Source organism: Hesperophylax consimilis, chromosome 1 (genome assembly GCF_061612785.1).
Source record: "Hesperophylax consimilis isolate HC1 chromosome 1, BYU_Hcon_1.0, whole genome shotgun sequence".
Taxonomy (NCBI): Eukaryota; Metazoa; Arthropoda; class Insecta; order Trichoptera; family Limnephilidae; genus Hesperophylax; species Hesperophylax consimilis.
Genome location: NC_142836.1, coordinates 26484119 through 26506353, shown reverse-complemented (window position 1 = coordinate 26506353; position 22235 = coordinate 26484119).

Below are 22235 nucleotides of genomic sequence, written 5' to 3'. Positions count from 1 at the left end.
CCGGCCATTGTTGTCACCATGTTTACTCCTTAGATTGTTGCCACTTGGCAAGGGAGTATTTTTCTCTCAGTGGCTCGCGCCTTATGGTCACCATAAAACTTTACAGCATCACATTAGGGTCACCCTGATAATGTTAGCACAGAGTGGTGAAATCCAGAACTCAGTGTAGAACAATATCCATTTTGCCAAAAGGAAAATGGCGAGTCTTTTTAAAACAGCGATACAAATCTCTAAGCCATCGGATGTGATGATAAAAATTTTCTTTTATCGAAAATTAATTAGCAAAATCAATTTTGAATAAGATATTTTCGACTCGTTTCGACGTGTTTTTTTTATTTTATTTTTGATCGAACAAAAATAGCAATAAGTAAAAAAAACTTATCAGAAAAAAATTCATGACTTGCCTTCGAATAATTTATGCTTAAAAATCGGTTAAATTAAAATGAGTTCATTGGATTTTGTAATGGGGAAGAAATACACAATATTGTAATGTCCATGATATTAGTGTTAGAGCTTTCGCATAGATGGCGCTAGATTAGTCTATTGGGTTACCCACAGATGACGTTTAGTTATCAAGTATTTTAGAGATCGAGGGTATTGTAAATAAGGTGGGAATCTCAAGTCGGGGTCCACATGATTCCAACCGTCTGCTAAATAAGATAGCATAGTCCATATAAAATACATATTTTCTGTTTATGAGTATTTAATATAAATTTTTCATACACTTTATCTGTATTCTCTCGACTACCATACTCACTGAGAAAAATGATCCAGTTAAAAAGTGACAGCATGCCAACTTCCTGATAAAATAGTAGTCATTAAGAACATATAGAGAACAAGCGTTCTTTTCCTAATAGATATCATGACAGAATGCAACAATATCAAGCACGTCAATACGTCCTCATAAAACATTCGCTTTTTACTGTTACTTTGTTAGGAACTCTTTCAATGTATTCTAGTCTGCAGTCCTATTTTAATAGGAAGACGAATAATTTGAATAAGTTTTTAATAAATTAACAGTATTTCATGACAGTCAGTTTTCTCCGTGCACGCTCATGCTCGTATCATTGAATTAATTATTACGTCTATAACTATGAGTTACCTTTATAATTCTTGACGTATCGAATCATTTATTTTATCACCTTTATTAAGTCGTTTCCCCAATCTTAAATCATATTTATGATTTAGCCGTCAGTTCACGGGGAGGAACTGATTTGTTCATTGTACTATATAAATGCTTCTATTTATTATTGTTTTTTGAAGTCCATGGCGAACACATTTTAAATACATTTAATCTAATGAATGTTACTAATTTAATAAATTAATACTTACCCGTTGTTCTACCTTAAATAATTTATTACATCCCTTGGTCTCAAACAACAAGTGAACACTATATTCACCGATTTTATTACAGCTTTTGATAAGATTCAAAATCACGTACTTATACATAAACTCCGATTATTGGGCATCAAAGGTAAATTATTGAGTTAACTTGAAACATAAAATATTCATTGCACGCATTAACTATATAACTAATAAGGCTTTAACGATGATTGGCTTTCTTTGCAGAACTTGAAATGATTTTAAGTCCTTAGATTGTATGAGAACCCTCTATATTTCATTAGTTACAATATATTAGTGGAATATAATTCACCTATTTGGTCCCCTTTGTACAATGTTCACTCTAACAATATACAATGAGTTCATCACAAATGTTTTAGGTACATAAATTTGAACACAAAATTTTAATTGAATAAATTAATTATGTCAGTTTGATGAATCCATTGCGTCTAATAACGCTGTCTGACAGAAAAATTATGTCAGACCTGGTTGTGTTGCACAGAGTAATTAACAACCCTACTAACAAGTATTAAATTCAATGTGCCAACTAGGAACACAAGACAAAATGTAACATTCTTCTTCAATACATTCACAACCAACTATCAGATACACCAACAAACCAATAGGATGCATAATGTAGGCAACAAGTTTGGTACTATTTATGTATTTACTGACACCATTTATAGAATTAAGCGCTATCTATAACAGTACTTTGTTGAATCCTACAAATTATAGTAGCGTAATGTAGATTTAGCGATTTTGTCTAAGTGTATAGTTTTGTTCTAGTTTATATTTTATTTTATATTTCTTTTACATGTTCCAGTAATGTTGTTTTACATTTAGTTTATCAGTTTAATGTTATTTTATGCTTTAAAACTTCTTGTATAATTTTCGGTAACTCACTAGGTATATTCTGTTCATATAATCCATCTAAAAGCCCAGTTGAGCGTACAACCATAAAATAAAACAAAAATAAAAAAAACATTCCAATTTTTCGAGACTATCATTTAGCTCAATTCAAAATTTCTATAAATAATTGAAAATCAAACTCAATCGTGTACGTTTCCTGAATACGGAAAATAAATTATTTTAAACTACATATTTTAATCAACAATATATTTCACTACGGGGATTAATAGTTTTTATAAATCAAAAATTTGGCTGAATACATAATCTTTCAATGGCCAAGAGCAATTCATCCCACTTGTCGGTTATTCGCCAAATAATTTCGAATTTTGATTAATTTTAAAATTCGGCAATCAAGTTACAAACAGAATTCCAAATGTGCCCAAAGCATTTTCGAGATTTCAATCAAGAAAAATGGATTTCGTCTTTCCTTTCATTTCAAAAGAACTGTAAACGATATTTTTAAACAATATTGGATGTGATGTGAAGTACGTAACGATCACAAATACATAAACATTATTATATTTCCAGTATAAAATGAATTTATGCAGCCGTTCTTCCAATAGGTGGTGACATACGGTCAGTACAGTTGCCTTCCAAGAAATTGATCGGGGTTCGATTCTCGGCAGTGACATTTTTTATGCATACAGGGAGAAAAAAGAGCATTGGTAATTTATTAAGAATCCTTCAAATTACACGAAAATCTGAAAAAATTTAATATTTCGCCGCGATTTATTCTAACATGATGTATTAACACGTATTCAGACATCGTGATAATACAGGGTTTTCTAATAAGAGGTGTTATTTTGAATAGCCCGCTATTTCGGTAGATGTTACTTTCGAAGCTGTCATTTTTTGACATTTGACAAGTAGAAACTACACCATTAATAAATATGGAACGATACACGCTTCAATAACGCATTAAAATGATAACAATTCACTTGAGTGAATCAAATGAAAGTCATCTTGAGTGATGAGACCCATTTCCACCTCGATGGCTTCGTCAACAAGCAAAATTGTCGCATCTGGGGCTCGGAAAATCCAAGAGTTATTGTTGAAAAGCCTCTCTATCCTCAACGTGTGACTGTCCGGCGGAGTCGTTGGACCTTACTTTTTAGAAAATTAGGCTAGAGCAACAGTTAAGGTGAATGGACTGCGCTATCGAGAGATGATTAATGGTTTTTTATAGCCAGAATTGGATGGTATTAATCTAGACAACGTTTAATTTCAACAAAACGGCGCTACGTGCCACACAAGCAACGAAAGCAGTGATCTTTTACGATTGTATATCAAAATAACACCTCTTATTGGAGAACCCTGTATATTCGTAATTTACTTCATTTGTTAATTCATTCGTAATTCCTGCAATCACATTTTTAACCGGATTACCATATATTTTCAGAGATTTTTAATAAATTAGCAACATTTATTTTTCAGACGCACGATTTAATTAGAAAATATATTTTTATTTGTCATTTTTTTCATTCTTCAGCATCCTAAGAAAATCGAAACGTATTAAAAATTGTTTTTGATCAAAATGATTTTCCAATATCTGTGTTAGATTTATAACAGGTAAGAATGACAGCATTGTAATATTAATGGAATTAATTTCACACAATGTATGTGGATGAACCAGTGAATTACATTATTATATTACATAAACTGTAATTTACCTTTTCTGTAAAAACTTAAATTATTTTTAAGCAATAATTATTAGCGTAAAACACCTAGAAAAAACAAGCAAACATAAACACTTATTGATAGAGCACCTGACCGGCAATTAGAAGTCTGTAGCAATCAGCATGTATTTATTCTTGGAAGGTTTTTTAAAATTTATATTAATGTTTCAGGCTAATTATTATGTTTAAAAATTATATTACCTATATACGTTATCTATATCGCTATACAACACCATGTATATTAAGCATTATGCTATCATTAAAGATAATTTGACTCATAATGAAATTTTTCTTTTTTGTTGATTTTTGTTATGTACTCAAGTCAGGTAGTATTATCTTTTTCTCTACTCTCTGTTTTTTGTGTTTGTTGTATTGATGTGTATTACCTTAATTCAATGTAATTTTTTTATATTTTTTTGATGCCATGAAAATATTATTATTGTTTTTATTTTTTTGATGCTATGAAAATATTATTATTATGTTAACAAAAAATGCAATATTATATACTTATTTATCCTTGTTTTATGTACCGACGGGCATAAATATATAAATTAATTAAATATCATTTTTACACTTTTCATCACTGTTTTATGTCACCAATTTAAATACTTGTGGAAGAAATATGAAATAGCGTTAGATTCTTTACTATTTTTAGTATCTTAAGACTGAGAAAAATGCAAATTGAATGTAGTTTTGCAGAAAACAGCCAGTCCACAATTTTCGCAAAATAAGATTTTGCTGTCATCCGACGCAGAAAGGTGAATTCTATGTTATACTACCAGTGGGACCGCCTTTATACAAAAAATCATGGTAATCGAAATATTTGATGATCAGGAAAAAATATTTGAAAATGTGCAGAGAGCGCCCACGGCACTCAAAACACTTTGGATGTGGCGATTTCTTTAAACATGTTTAGCAGAAAGCAGTCGGAGTCAACTGGTCGATTTTAGAAATTGAACAATTTGAACAACGAAATTTATCTAATCAGCAGAAAAGGTTCATGGATCTTGTAAAGCCATATATTTAATGTTTTTACCAATGTTAATACCTCCTATCACATTTGCCACCTATACAACTACTTATTACATAATATTTTGTATTTTTCAACGTCATCGGTGAAGTTATTCCCTAAATAAAGTAGTGTGCGTAACATTCCCGGAGCATCGAAGCCATGGATCATCCAGAGAGGAAGAGCGGAGAAATGGATGCTGGTGATAAATAGGCCATAAATATGTCTGTCACGGGACCCGTACACTTCATTGCCTGCCTTACCCCCGTCCCTTGTCCCTTGTAGCGCACACTCTCCCGACATATGTCTAGAACCTTACTGTCATAGTGTAGCAAAAAAATTTAAAAAATGGTTATCAAATGAAAGAATGTGTAGCATGAATATCAAGTACTACTGGTAATCAAATAAAGCATTGTGGTAAATAAAATAGTGTAGGTAATACAAAATAAAAAAATTATTAAAATTAATTTGAAGTTAATATTTTAATCTCTAAGATGTACAGGGTTTTCCAATAAAAGGTGATATTTTGAATAGCCCGCTATTTCGGTAGATTTTACTTTTGATGCTGTCATTTTTTGACATTTGACAAGAAAAAACTAACGCTAAACTAAACGCCATTAATAAAAATAGAACGATACACGCTTCAACAACGCATTGAAATTATTAAAATTCACTTGAGTGAATCAAATGGAAATCATCTTGAGTGATGAGGCCCATTTCCACCTCGGTGGCTTCGTCAACAAGCAAAATTGTCGCATCTGGGGCTCGGAAAACCCAAGAGTTATTGTTAAAAAGCCTCTCTATCCTCAACGTGTGACTGTTTGGTGCGGTTTATGGTCCGGCGGAGTCATTGGACCATATTTTTTTGTTGTGGTAACTTTGGTTCTTATTGAATTTGACTATGGATGGTTTATTTTGGGAGTTATTTCTACGAGTAGGTATTTTTGGGAATGGCTAGAGACAAAAGATGTGTTGCTTCGGTTGGTCTCCGTTCAAATCCCAACCATCGGGTTCTAGGCTTGGAAAACCCAAGAGTTATTGTTCAAAAGCCTCTCTATCCTCAACGTTTGACTGTTTGGTGCGGTTTATGGTCCGGCGGAGTCATTGTACCTTACTTTTTCTAAAATGAGGCTGGAGCAACACTTACGGTGAATGGATTGCGCTATTGAGAGATGATTAATGTTTTTTCATGGCTGGAATTGGATGGTATTGATCTGGACAACGTTTACTTTCAACAAGACGGCGCTACGTGCCACACAAGCAATGAAACCATTGATCTTTTACGATTGAACATCAAAATAACACCTCTTATTGGAAACCCTGTATATATAATAGAATCGACTGATTTACTCTTAAGTATTATTTTTTATCATCAAGGTGTGGACAAAACTCGAAGAGGATTTTGTTAGTTAATCTATGTTAATTTCACGTTAACTATCTTCTTATTTTAGATCGATATTAGTTATTGTGCGTTATGTTATTTAGCTTAATAACACAGTAAACAATAATATTGTAAAAACAAAGGGTGGAAGAATATTAAATATAAATGAGTTGTTCGTTACGTGGTCTACTTGTCACGTCATTCAATCGAATTCAACGTCCAAACTCTTTGTAGATCTGCTCTGGTCTGCTTGTCGTTAACTGCCGTCATATACGAGTATATTGTGTTGTAAAGCTGTCCGCCTGCTGGTCTTCCGGGGTTCAATGTTACAATCCGTTACAATAGAGCCATGAGAACCTTGAGGATTTTGATTTAAATTACGTATTGTGGGCACGTGTATTTATTAAATAGGTTAGCTTTTGTTGCAATCGTAAGTTCTTTTACGACTTCGGTGGTCGGACGGTTAAGATCTTCGTTTGGAATCTGGCCTACGAAAACAAATTTTATAACAGTTAAGAAAAAGATAAAATCATTAAATATAAACGTGAGATTTTATTTTAAATGAACATTTACAGTTATACGTAACCAATGATAAATATAAACTTTATTTTATTTTATAAAGTAATAATCGCGTTTTTGAACTGTTAAATATTTAATTGTAAAATATCTATATCAGGGGACAGGTAATTTAGTAACAGAATCATTTTTCCGAGCGGCATTACTAATGGTAAGTTAGTTCTGCATTTTAGAACGACAAAGGTTCTGTGTCTGCGCGCTCTTGTGTAATTGTCGGGGACATAAAACTCAAATATTTCTATTATATCGTGAATACAGATGTTACCGTTTAGAAGTTTATATGCTGTTGTCAGCAAAGTAGTTTTCCTTCTATCGGTGAAGCTATTAATACCCAGAATGCCGGAAAAAAAGCTGATAATATCCGAAGTCTCTAATATATAAATATCTCAGAAACTTCTTTTGTACTTTCTCCATCATTTGAGAGTAAGTTGAATTCATTGGTTCCCATATTACAGAACCACTTTCCAAAATGCTACGTACTAAATTATAGTATAGAACACGAATCGCGGCCGAGCTGCAAAAATGTCTTTAGTTGCTTAGCACAAATCCTAGCATTCTGAAAGCTTTGTTGCATATCGTTTCTATGTGGACGTGAAATGTTAGGTGCGTATCAAATGCGATTCCCAAATCTCTCGAAATAACAATATGCTGAAGAGATGAATAAGACATTTTGTAGTTATAGTAAATCGTTTTGTTTGCTTTGATGTAGCACATAATGGATGAAACCGAACATGACACAGAAAACTAAAATGGTGGCAGTCTCAACTGAGAATCGGAACTCAAAATCTCTGTCTTACCAGAACAACACCTCTAACCTCTCGTCCATTGGGACCTAATTATTTTATGTCATTTTTGTCAATCTCATATTTAAAATTCAGAATTAATAATATTTTCAGATTTTTGGCTGCTATCTTTTTGAACGATTACAGAAATATCGTTCTGTGGTCCGATGATATTTTTTATCTAATTAAAAAAAAAAAATATATTTTTCCATCTCACTTCTTCACTGGCTACGGCCTAGCGGGTCACGTGATATTCCGTCTCGTTCCAGTAGCGCCGTAAAGACGAGACAGACGCGTATCATGTTTATAGTTTCTTTACATTCTATTAAAGTAAGCTGAGTTCAGCGTATTTCTGTAGGCGAGAGTATAGATGCACGATTCTATGCGAAACTGGACAGGTATAGAAGTCGAGCGCAATTCGATTCTGATAAAACATAATAATTATTTTATTTACTGTAAAAAATACATTTTTATATTAAATAATAAAGTAAACGTTCAAGTATCAAAATCCCTTCAGCACCATTTGCACCTGAGAACAGGTCGCTTTTACGACTCATACTTGTCATGCAGAAAGATTTGTCGGCCTATGTGTTTCCTTCTTCCTGTAGGATACGTTATAACGTAGGTCTCTTCGAGAATCAGAGTTACTTCTTCTTTTCCCTATACAGACTCTCTTACATACAGCATCCCCAAAAATAACACGGTGAGAGTTATTATTAACTGTTTACTAAAATATTGTCACTCATCCTATTTAAATATATATAAACAATCATTTTACCATCACAAGCGCATACATTAAATTAGCTCTCAATTTCAGCATCTCTCTTATGAATTAACACCAAACCCAGTCGCGCAGAGTTTTTGTGATTACCAATCCACGTTATAAACGGTTCACTCAACAAAGGCAATAACCTGTAAATGTATTTTGGGAAACGCTGAATGTTTATATTTCATTTCACTCCCCGAAGACTCGCGCTAAATGACCGAGCGCCATAACCCATAAAGCCCCAGGTTTTTACGGCCATAACGAACTTACCACCTCTCAGCCAAAAAGGGGGCTTTTATTTTTAATTTATCACGGCACTTTTCACGTTTAAGAAGTCGGTTGTTTGTTTCCAAATAAATTAAACTTTATGGAGCTCTTTCTCTTCTTTAACGTAATTTAAATAAATTTGGGCGCGCAGAGTGTTGCTTTCAGGTGAGCCGGCCGTTTCTATGATGGATACCTACGCGAGGAAATGCAAGAATTTTTCTCGCATTTGCAGAGATTTTCGGCAGATGGAGATATAAATTTAAACTCGAAACATAGGACCAAGTTTTTTTAAGAAATTTTCAAAATAACGAAAATAATCTGAAATTAAGTTAACTAAAGTGTTGATTGAAATTCTTAGAGACATAAACTATCGCTTGAAATCAGTCATTAAAAATATAGCTAATTTGATCACATCTCTAAAATTGTCCGAGCACTGAAGAGATAAATGCGTGGAAATGTGGTGTTTGCGCGTCGGTGTGCCGAAGATGATAATTTTTTACTTAATCTTGTGAAGTGGATTATGTTTATTTTTTCATAGAGGAAATTAATTCAATTGGTGTATCTGGGGGGTTAAAAGTTAAAATTTGTTAACTAAACTGGTGACATCAGTATTATTTACAATCGGTATAGTTTACATATCTTAGAATTGCCTGTTTTTACTCAATCCTTTTAAAATAGAGACTTAAATAAGTTAATATTTTCAGACTCTAGCAAATCACCTTTTAACACGTTTCATTACATCATTAGCTTTGTATCAATCGGCGATCCATGTGAGCAGTGAAACCTAAAACGTCATGTTGTGCAGCTGACCCCACAAATCATCGGGGCCCAGCAAGAATTTCCGCTATCAAAGCCTCCCGCACCCCACCTTCGGCCGCCCTGCACCCACCGCCCCGCCCCCGCCCTGATCATGAAACATTGACCGGGGGTAACTTGAGTATCCGCTCAAAGTTCCCCACCAAAGTTCCGACCAAGTAGTTGTGCAACTTGGTCGTGTTTCGGTCCGAACGAAGCATTGTTATTGTTGCTATAATTTAACCGCAGGTGACAAGAGAAACTATCTTAAGGCGGTGAGAGTCGTTAAGGGGAGACATTATTTTTTATTGATAATTTTGTAGCAATTTGTTGCAGCCAGTTTTGGGATCAATTTATTCGAAACCTACTATATTTTTGGGTTTCAGTGCAATTCTTTCGATGGCCCTTATAATATTCATTTAACAATCATATTTAAAAGAAGAAAATAAAAAGCGTCAGCTTATAGGGCAGGACATATTGTAAAAATGTTTACAAAACTTATCAAAAAAGTCAGAGTAATCGATTTATCGGTTGAAAATTGTATTGAAAAATCTAGAAAAAAGGTTAATATTTGAGAATATTTCCTTTATGTCAAAAAAAATTATTCTGTAACTGAATAATAATCGGACTAAGGTTGTGGCTCCGTACTTTGCTGTAGAATCATGCTGACGTTAGTAGCCGCCTGGCTAACGCGTCAGCCTTTCCGAGACATTTAGAAATGTAAACACGTTGATTACTAATAACCTTACTGATAAACGCGTTTTAAATTTTATACAATTGATAAACAACAATTTTTAAATGGTACACGTTTATTCAACATTTGAGTAAAACAAAAAAGAGTTTATTACTAAGGCTGAACTTGATCTAAATTCACGCCTCATACACTGAAAATCTCTCATCCCACTTACCGCCGAAAAAAATTGCCATCTACTGAAGTCTAATAATTTAATTATTGAAGACAATATTAGCAATTTCTACACAAAAATCTGAAACAGAAAAATCAGAAAAGGATACGGTCACATCTAGGACTCGAACCCAGGACCCTTGTCTTGCCGGGACACCGCTCTATCACTGAGCTAATGAGGCCCTATCCCCCTCGGGAAAAAAATGAAGACAATGTTGGTAGTTCTTATTCGAAGTATGATACAGTTAAAAGTGACCGAGGGGGGTAGGGTCCTATTAGCTCAGTGGTAGAGCGGTGTCCCGGCAAGACAAATGTCTTGGGTTCGAGTCCTAGATGTGACCGTATCCTTTTCTGATTTTTCTGTTTTAGATTTTTGTGTAGAAATCGCTAATATTGTCTTCAATAATTAAGTATTACAATTTGATGTTTTACTGAATAAAGTTATTCCGAAAAATAAATATTCTAATAATTTAGTTCAAACTTCAACTCTTATCTTGAACTCAATCATTTCTTCAGCAGCATTTTTATCCGAGGCACTTACTATGTTACAAACCATTTTAAAAAAGGCAGTTGCCAAAAATATGGGAAAAATTAGTTGCAAGATGATATTATTATTTATGAATTTGAAATACGATATCGACAAATATGACATATAATAAATAGGTCCAGTTTTTTTTTTGTCTAGTGGTTAAGATGCCTGTCCCGGTAAGACAAGAGTACCTGGTTACGATTCCTGGTTGTGACCGTTATCTTTTTTTTTGTGTCTTTTCTGTTTCATGTCTTGTTTAGATTTATTACTATTATCTTCTTTAATGATATAAAAATAAGTGATGCTAGTTTTAGTCCTATATTAGGTTAGGTTTGTTAACAAATAGTATTAACGAAATGTATTTAAAAGAAAGAGTTGAAATTCAGGCAAATCGGAGTATTAATCTACATTATACACTTTTGTCCTTTTAGTAGCGGAGCAGATAAAATCGTCGTGTCGACTAAATAAATGTGTGCAGATACTTTGTTTTTCATCACCATCATGACAAATAAAAGGACATAGGGATATAATAAATGTGTGCAAATACTTCGTTTTTCATCACCATCACGACAAATAAAATGACATAGGTATATAATAAATGTGTACAGATACTTGGTTTATCATCACCATCACGATAAATAAAAGGACGTAGGTATATAATAAATGTGTGCATATACTTTGTTTTTCACCACCATCTCGATAAATAAAAGGACATAAGTATATAATAAATGTGTGCAGATACTTCGTTTTTGTTTTTCATCACCATCACGACAGATAAAAAATATAATTAAAATATTGAATATGGAAATATTTACTAACCATGTTTAATGAAAAGGTGTAAGGGATGATCCTCAGCCACCCCAATATAATTCCCGTCAGGGAAGTTCCCCTGGATGATAATTCAATTGACTCCTCAACTTGAATTGAGCGGAAGTAAAAGTCGTGAAGATAAATTGATTAAGATCGGGTGACACCGGAAATAATTTAAGAGGCCACCGTAAATTAAATTACAAGTATTTTTTTAATATGAAAAATTGGAGGAGAAAAGTTAATCAAAATTTATTGAAAAGGTGTAATTTTAGGATAATCATTCAATGAACCAATTATGAAAAGATTAGCAGCATTCAAATTTTATTCGATGGCAAGTAATCTGGAAAGCTCGAAACAGTTGGTGGTTGGAGTTGGAGGAGATATTACATAGTGAATTAATGAATATAATAAAATAATTACAACACTTTGTTTTTACCACATTTGAAGAAGTAATGAATATAAATTAAAAAGTAACCGGGAAAGGGGAAGACATGGTTTGTAAAATCTATTAAAGATTGTTTACCTACGAATGTATGAATCGAATACTTTAAACAGAATAAAATGAGAAATAAGTTTTGCTGTTGTTTCAGAGCGGCTTGCCATAGAAATTGCAATTTTCTGAACTAAAACGTTGAAAACTGATGTCAGCGCAGATTTAAAAGTAGTGATTATTTTATATTTACATCGCTAATGAAATAGTTTATTGTTCAAATTAGACTTTAAATGTGATTATAGTCAATGAAATTATAACAAATTCCAGAGAAATTACATGGTCTGATTAAACAAAATGCTTATTGCGAATTTTATATTGTTTTATATTTGTGTATTTTAAAGACATAATTCCCTTTTTCTTAATTGTTCATCACTTAAAAACCAGACGTTTTCGAGGAACATAAAGGCGCAAGGGACACACGAGAACATTGAGACGTTTTTATTTCTATTATATTCAAAACTTTTGTAAAAAAAACCACTGCATAAGAATGGGTGACATGATACCTAACTATATCAGCGCCAACATTCGTTAAAATTTGACTTTTTCTATAATATTTGTTGTGAAACATTTACTTTGAAAAGGTTTATTTATTTGAATACATACTACTTTGAACCGTTTCCAATATGCATTGTTCCTTTTGAAAAGCAAACTTAACTTACGTTATTATCATGGTAAAAATAAAATTATTGTTTTAAAGAACTACTTAAAGAAAACCTGGAGTTGTTGACCTGTTGACTGTGGGCTGTCGCAAAAGTGACATTGGGTACTCTAAAGAAGCATTCAAAAATAAAATAAGTTTTTAACACAGGAAAGAAACTAATGTTTTTACTATAAAGTTAAACTACTGGTAAGAAGAGCGTAGCACAGAGACGATAGAACGCTTTTTAACAAATAATGCTGTTGAATAGAAATTATCAGTATCATTATTTTTTTTTATTTTTATTGTTGATAGATTATTTTACAACATTTCATATTTCAATTCAGTAATGTTGGCCTCACTGGGTTGTTTACCCGTGCTGAGGCCCCCATTTTATAATATAATAATTTATACATTAAAAAAAAAGAAAAACAACATTAAAATAAAGATAAATTTAAACTAAAAATAAAGATTAAAAATTAAAATATAATTATCACACTAAAAGAAAAATATTAAAAGAGAATGTAAATCGGCATTTATAATGATATATGTGTTTGTGCGTGTTGCGTGTTTTATATATTTTTTTGTGTTGCGTGTATATGTTTTATTCTTTTATGTTATAGAATTTTGGTAATATTGTCTTTTGTTCTTTGATCCATTTTTTATTTTGTTTTTGAACTTATTTTTATTTTCCTCAATTTTTGTTTCAAGTGGAAGACCGTTGAATGCTTTAATAGCGTGGTATTTATGGTGTCTTTGTCCAAAGGTAGTGTTTACCGTCGGAGTTTTTATGTTTTCTTTGTACGCTTGTCTGACCGGTCTATTAGTGATATTTTGTGTTTGTTGGGCTTTGTTTTTTTGGTCGAAAATGTAGTTTAGTAGTGTTTTAACATATAATTGGCGTATATCAAGTACGTCACAGCTTTTAAATATTTGGTCTGTGTCGGTTAGTTTATGTTTTTTGAGTATTACCTTTAATGTCGTTTTCTGTGCGATTTCTATTTGAGTGATAGCTGCGTTTGTTGCTCCTCCCCAAGCAATTATTCCATATTCTATTATTGATTGGCATAGTGCAAAATATATTGTTTTCAATTGTTTTATTTTATATATGTTTCTTATATTTAGGAAAATGTGTATTGTTCTGAGGAGCCTATTTGTGATTTGTTTGATGTGATATGTCCATCTAAGATTATGGTCAATTACGATTCCTAGATACTTTATTTGTTCTGTTTTTCTAGAGGGGGCAATCGCAGATGTTGGTGTTTATGCATTCGTGTATTTTTATGGTGTTTGTATTGTTTTTTGGCTGTCCTGTGTTAGTTATGCTGTACGTTGTGAATTTTGCTTTCGATATGTTTAGTGTAAGTGTATTTGAGTCCAACCATTTTTTCACTTGCGTGATTCCTAGATTCGCTATGTTATATACCTTATTCCAATGCTTAGATTTAAATAGTAAAACTGTGTCGTCTGCGTAACTAATTATTTCTCCATCTATTTCCATGTTGCAAAGTTCATTTATGTAAATTGTGAAAAGAACGGGCCCTAGTATGCTTCCGTGTGTAATCGGCAGTGGTTTGCTAGTATAGTTATTAATTTTGACTTGCTGTATTCTGTCGCTCATGTAACTTTTCAATAGTTGGAGTTCTTTGTCTTTGATACCCATATTTTCTAATTTTTTAAAAAGTGTTTTGTGGCAGATTGAATCAAAGGCTTTAGCCAAATATAGATATATCGCTATGCATTTAAATTCTTGATCTAAGTTGCTATGTATATAATCTATTGTACTTGCCAAAGCTTCTTTTGTGCTTCTTTTTTCTCTAAATCCATATTGTTTGTCCGAGATTAATTTGTTTTCTTCCAGGTATTTTATTATTTGGTTTTTTAATAGTCTTTCGAAAATCTTTGATAGTGAGTTTAACAAAGTGATTGGTCTATAGTTAGTTATTTCCATTTTATCTCCGGATTTATAAATAGGGGTTACCAGTCCTTTTTTAAGAGTATTAGGAAAGCAGGCATGTGTTATGCTAAGGTTGATTAGGTGTGTTATAGGTTTTAATATTTCATTTTTTATTATTTTAATGTACTCTTATAAAATGTAAATTATAAAATGTTCTCTTATTATTATAAAATGTACTCTTTCTAAAATACGAAAAAATGCAGACAAAAATTATTTCAAATTCTGTCACAGTAGCTCATTATTAAATAACTTTGTAAAGGCTTTTGAATGGCGGCATAAATAAATACCAATAAACTTCAAAAACTTTTTTAGTGAAATTGATCAACTGGAAATTTTTTCAAGAGCTTTCAATAAAGTAAGTTCCTATTTTTTATTTAGAATTTTTCATCTTAAATGTACAATAGTGTAGGTACTATAATATATAACCAAATTTATTGACGTTTAAAAGAACCTTACCTGTGCCAGCGGTTGAAGGGAAGTTTTTTGCACCGTGAACACCCATCACAAATTCAGGAGTGGTGCGGTTTTTATCACAGGCCACTGAATTTAAGCTGCCACGAGATAAAAATACAAGCCAGCTTGATTGAAAGTTGCATGTTAAAAGTTACGAGAACTAAAAAAACTACCTGATAGTGAAAATAACGTGTAGCTCACAGTATTCTAGAATTTATTTAGTTTTGTAAGCGGTGGTTGTAGGTGATTCATGACAGGTAAAACGTGTTGATCGTTTGTTACTTTTCGTTAGTTAAATGAAATACTTTTTAATTTATTTGTTTATTTATAAATATTATTTTAGTCATCGAAGTTTACAAATGTCTAATTTATTTTTTATTAAAAACACATATTATAACATTTTTACTATGTATTGCATTTTATTTTTATTACTATGGCTCCCATAAACCAGCTATAATTTATCAATTGATGCAGACTTGCAGAATTCCGGCAGCATATTACATGCATTTTAATATGTCTGGTAAGATATTCTGTATGTTGGCTTTGTCGTATTCTTTTTTCGTAGCCTAATTTAGACGTTGTTTATAATTTTAAATTTTTAAATAAATGTGTTTAGTAATAGTTTGTTTATTATTTTATTTTTAAAATCTCTGTGTTCAAGGTTGGCATCTGTTTCACTGGTAGCTAATTTAATTTATTCCTTTAACACTTTGGTTACGAAAATCTATTTCGCAAGGGTATTATTCTCATTACTCTATTTTATAAAATTTGTTTTGTTCTCGACCCCATGGAATAACAAGGTTCTCACAGACGATTTGAGCTGATTTATGTTAGTGATTGAATAGTGTTCCCACTGCACTATTTATTCCATAGATACCAATATAAAATAGTATGTATTAAAGGAATTAGAATGTGTTAAATTTTTCAACTGCATCAGTTTTTTACTATTTCGAAACAAGAATTCAACTGCACTTGGAACATCGTTACTCAGAATTAACATATTTATTTTGAAACTTATTTCACACTAATCTATACAGAGCGTTCCATCTGACGAACTGTCAAATTTCCGCGCATTAATATTTAAAGCATTAAATATAGTGAATAAAAGTGATTCCTTATTAATACGTTTGAACACGAAGATTTCAGTGATTCTGGAATATCGGGCAGTATTTGGAATCGAATTTAAAAATAAAAAAATTATTAGCTCTACATATAAAGCCCTGAAGAAAATAATTTCCATCAAGACCTATTTCAACTTATGAAGTGTTGTGTGGAAGGTATTTTTGAGGAGAGAGAGGAATGAATATGGGCCTTGAAGAGACCTATGTTATACTAGGAGGCACGAAACACAGAGGTGGGCAAATCGTTCCATAGTCGAGCTTTTAAACTCAAGAATCTAGACGTGACGAAAATGTAGAATTTGTACAAAAAGTATCGTGAACAGAAAAATAAAATGGTAGTGAAATTAAACATGTTGACGTAGAGTATACTTTGACCAAATTTTATTTTGCAAATGAAAAATCTGAAAAGATATTAATCTCTTGACTGAACACATTTGTTTTTTAGTTTGAAAACCTATTTACAATTTAACGACATACTACTCAGTAACCAAACCTTATATTATGCGAAATGGAACCAAAACACGTCAGAACATGTCTTGGCGAGTGCTTTAAAAAACATGTTAGAAAGCTTGGTGGCTGAAAATAATTTGATTAAATCAATAACACGGGGTATTCGTGCATTCCGTTAAATAGAAATTCTTTTAAAAGCACCGCAGTTCTAAATTTCCTTAAAGAAAATCCCCAAATTACTTCGGTTACCTGGCCATTCATGCACACAAGAGGTTGACAGTGCTCACATAGCCATCTGGAAGGTCATGTTCCTCCGTGGTCATGTCCAAGAGCGAGCTCTTTTCTCCACTCAGTCCTATGATAGTACTGAAGTCAGTGAATCGAACACGGTATCATTTCTACGTACATAATATCACTTCTACATACTACCTACATTGTACATATTTACACTTCACTATAATCTACAAATCTGTCCTGGTGACGAACACTGTAACGTTATCCAATAGGTTGGCTAGAAAAGAGTGAGCTTAACACAGCATAATACCCCCTTTTACATTAAATCCACACATCTATGAAAATGCTGAGTAGAGGGTCATATACCCGGACAATCCTAATAAGTCATCAAACTTAGAATATCACTTGGGGAGAACTATGGCAGAGGTGATGGTTATCTAGTTAATAGTTCATTCAAAATTTATAAAAAATAAATCCCCGATTATACATACTTCAAGTCCTTGAAAATCTCAAATCATTTAAAATATGTATTAATTTTAATTTAACGGTCTTTTTATTATTTTGGCTGTTTATTGATCATTTTTTTTAATATTATCAAACATCTATTTGATTTCATTCCTAAGCGTGGGATATTAACACAAGTTTATAAGAAAAAAGTGCAAAAAAACTCAATTACTGTGGGAATAAATGAATAAGATTCCATCTGCTGATTTAAATGTGTTAACCTACTTGAAATCACTTCACTGCGTAACAAGGTTCCAACTGTTAAAATAGTTATTTTAGATTTCATATTTCTAATTTTAAACGATCGTTAATGATATCTAAAATCAGTTAATATTATCATACTCAAAACAATATAAATTTGAATACGTTTCGAAATATTGTAATTCAAATCTTTGAAGCCCAATATTTCAGAATAAGGTTAGAGTCAGACGGAACATTGTTGGTTCATGGGGTTGCGTCTGTCATTACATAAGAAAATGCAGTAGTTAAAATGTGGAGCAATAAAAGAGTTGTATAGCTAAAGTGATAGTTTATTGGAAATTTGATTAGCTTGCTTATTAAGGCTTAGTTTTCAATCAAATATGACTCCTAGGTATTTCACATCAGTAACCTTTTCAATAATTTCACCACCAATTTCAATGTTGCTTTCACTGCATGTCTGCATATATTTACAATTATCAAACATTTAAAAAAAATATATATATATTTTGGCATTCTTCTACATACCTGTACTACCTATTTAATTAATTTTTGTATGACTTATTTACTTTTGTGTTGATATTAAAACCATTTTATATTAAACGATTATTAACAAGTTGTATTTTTAAGTTAGAAAATGAAGTTGCGTGCATTAGCTGCATTAAGCTTGGGGAAAATGCTGTAAGTCTGTTGACACAAATCCCAGGGTGCAAAAAAAAACAATTACACGCGTTTCTCATAATATGTTATTATTACTTTTGACAACGTGGATTTGTTTACCGTTCAAGATTGGAATATATTTTCAGTTTCATCCTTGAGAGAGATAACCAATTAGAATCGAAGCATTGCTTGCAATAAATTGCAGATTCTCCCCGCAGCTCATTAAACGGGGTATTAGCAGAATAATTTTCGAAGGATTCATATTATATTGACGATATTATGCAACGAGTATACAATCTAATACACAAAAAAATAATGTTTACTTGTTACTGATGTATAAAAGGATACCTGTAGATTTTATCGCATCCACTACCTTCCATTTATTTCATCCCTCCGCTACGATTCTTAGAATTTTTATTGAAAACAGCAACAAAGCACGTTATTAAAGAGAAGCATCATTATTGTTTCATATATCAGCGATGAAAAAAAATAAACAACCGCACATAATGAAATATTTACTTTACTTCCCTGCTTTGCTAAAGATTTCAATATAACATTTTCAATACGTTTTTCTTACTGGACAATCCATGAATTTGAAACAACCTAACTTAGCCATCATGGCATCGCTTCATGCGTTTTAGGCACCTGCCAGCTAAGTCTTCCATCGTTGCACAAGCAACGTCTTCTGCCTAAATAATGATGGTAGTAGGAGTTTTTCAAATATTCTCAGGTTATTGACTAAATGGGACGTGTGGGATTGCACTAACCTCCCCACATCCTGGAATAAAAATTATTATTATTATTATAACTATTTGTAACACGAAAATGTTTTTAGCTTTCTTTACATAAAAAAAACTTATATGTGCCCGGGTAATCGATGTACGAACTAGTACTAGCAGGCCACTGTTCGAGAATGTATCATCCAACTAAAACCTTAATTTTGTGGTTCGTTTGCAATGACTGTTCGACTTATTCTTATCTCTATATTATTACAAGGAGGTGCCTAGCATGAATAAGATAATACTTTATTTTGACTTTTATTTGCTACTTAGGAAATAAGACTAATTGAATTTTCGACGGAGCGTTTTGAAAAAATCATGTATTTTTATTAAACTACCAAAGAAATTTTTTCGATCTAGATCAATTAAAATAAATTTGTCGGGAACCCAAATCGATCTTTATTTTAAAGGATTTAAGACTTTCAATGAATTACCGACAGATTTTAAAGAAGCTAAAAAGCCTTTCGACTTTTCGTGAATTATGCCTAAATACTATAAAGAAAAAGTTTTAGATGTTTTGTGAAGTGTCCTTAATATAATAGAAATAAGTTGTTTAAAGGTATATACTAGGTATACAAATGTAATTTTGTTATAAATAAATAAAAACATAAAAAATACAAATCTTAAATATTAATTGCGTGGCGTCTACTTTTCTTTTTGTCAAAGTCGAATAAAGTACGGTAAAGCAGGATCGGGAAAAATTGACCCTACTTACGAAAGTTGCTGGTTCCTCTGATAAAAATACAAAAAAGTAATCCGGCGAATCATATTTACAAAACCCTTTAAGCATCCAATTAATCCGCTATTCCAGTCTATAAAAGTTATTGATGTCAGGCAATTAAGCATTAATATCAAAACCTTCAATTATATATCTCCCTTAATAATGACACAAGCAAAAACACAAGGGAGTCTTTTGGTTAAGAAATATGCGTCAACCTTTGCTTAAAGCCACCTTAATATGTATACAACGTCTTACGTGAGCAAAAAACTGCCACTACAGAAGATAAGATATAACTTATTATATATTTTCCTTTGACAAAAACATCACTGAACGGCTACTGAGAAAAAAATCATACTGAAACTGAAGACCTTCTGAAATAGAACTTGTTATTCTTTATGTATTTTTAATAGTACTGTCTTGCAATTTCACTTTACATTATTTGATATCCTTGTTTGACATTATCTATCATCATGTTTTTTTTAAATGTGTACCTTTTATTTTTCTTTTACTTGATGAATTCTTCTCCGTCATATAATATCATAATGTAACACTTCCTAAATATTGTCTAGCCTTGTCTCTTTGCGCTGAGGAAAAACTTTTACTATTTTTTTCTTGTTCACAATGTGGCATAAAACAATTTGCTTATTTATTGTAAATAATACAACCATTTGAATGATGTAAAATGAAAAAAAAAGATTAATATTGTTACTGTTAATACTAATTAAAATCGATTAAACCGATGCAATGATGATCGTGTTTGATTACATTCTTTATATGTGTACCATTTTCGCGCGATGCATTTCACGCGTGGCTTGGAAAATCATCATAGTTCAGCTCGTATCTACCACCCCACCCACCCCGTGTCAACGCATCCTACCTCATTGCCAAGTGACGCCAGGCGTAATGGAAGAGCAAATACTGTACCGTTCCGGGGCAAACAGGTCAGACGTAGGCACCTATGCAAATACCTCTCGAGTGTGAAATAGTGTTTAACATGGAACTATAATTCAATTGGTGCCCAAATAATTAGATATTAACGTGAAGTATTTATAAATGGGATTGATTTTAAACGAGATTGACGCATATGATATTATAATTTTTAACACATGTCATGTTTACATTTATGAGTATATTTTTTATAGTATGTTCATGTTTATTAAATAAATAACAGTGTTAAGAAATGTAACTAGTGGTGATTGAGTAACTGAGGAATTCTTTACCTTATATTGATTAAAAAATGGTAATGAAAATTTTGATCCCTTCTGATATATTTTTATTCGCCTAAAAACAAAAACAAAAATCAGGAAGAAAGTGACGCGACTGAGTGACCAGTGAACAAATATAAAGTTCGAAAAATATATCAACAAAATTCAATTTTTCAACTTTCAGGCATACAATTATAAACCAAATTATTTTTATTGTGGTTGTAAGAGATACCTACTATATCATAAATTACGAAACGAAGAAAAATGCTTTCATTTATTGAGCATGCTATGTCTATTTGTCTAAAGCTGAAACCACATTCGCGTGTTTATGGTGGAATTCAACAATAATTAAACTTAATTATTTTTTACTGACCGTTTAATTGACCAACTGTATGGCTTTTCATACAGTTGGGAGCAGCTGGTAGTCATATGCAATATATTTTCTAGTGATAGTGACAGATTCTCCTTACATAGTCCCAATACCTTCAAACAGTTGGGAGCAGCTGATACTCATGTGCGATATATTCTCTAGTGACAGGTTTTCCTTACATAATCTCACTACCTTCATACATTTGGGAGCAGCTGGTAGTCATATGCGATATATTTTCTAGTGACAGTGACAGATTCTCTTTCCATAGTCCCAATACCTTCAAACAGTTGGGAGCAGCTGGTAGTCATATGATACATATTTTTTAGTGACAATGGCAACTTCTCTTTAATAGTCCCACTACCTTCAGAGAGGTGAGAGCAGCTAATACTCATGTACGATATATTTTCTAGCGACAACAACAGGCTCTCCTTTCATATTCCCACTACGTTTAGATAGTTGGGAGCAGCTGATACTCATGTACGATATATTCTCTAGTGACAGTGACAGTTTCTTATTCCATATTTCCATTACTTTTCAGACAGTTGGAAGTAGCTGGTAGGTACTCTTGTGCGATATATTTTTTAAAGTATAAAACAGTGTAAAAATCGTCAATAATTACTTTTAGTGAGATGTAATCATTATTATGTAACGACGTTTTACATGAAAGATATTTTTATTATCTAGCATGATTCACAATCAGCAAATAGT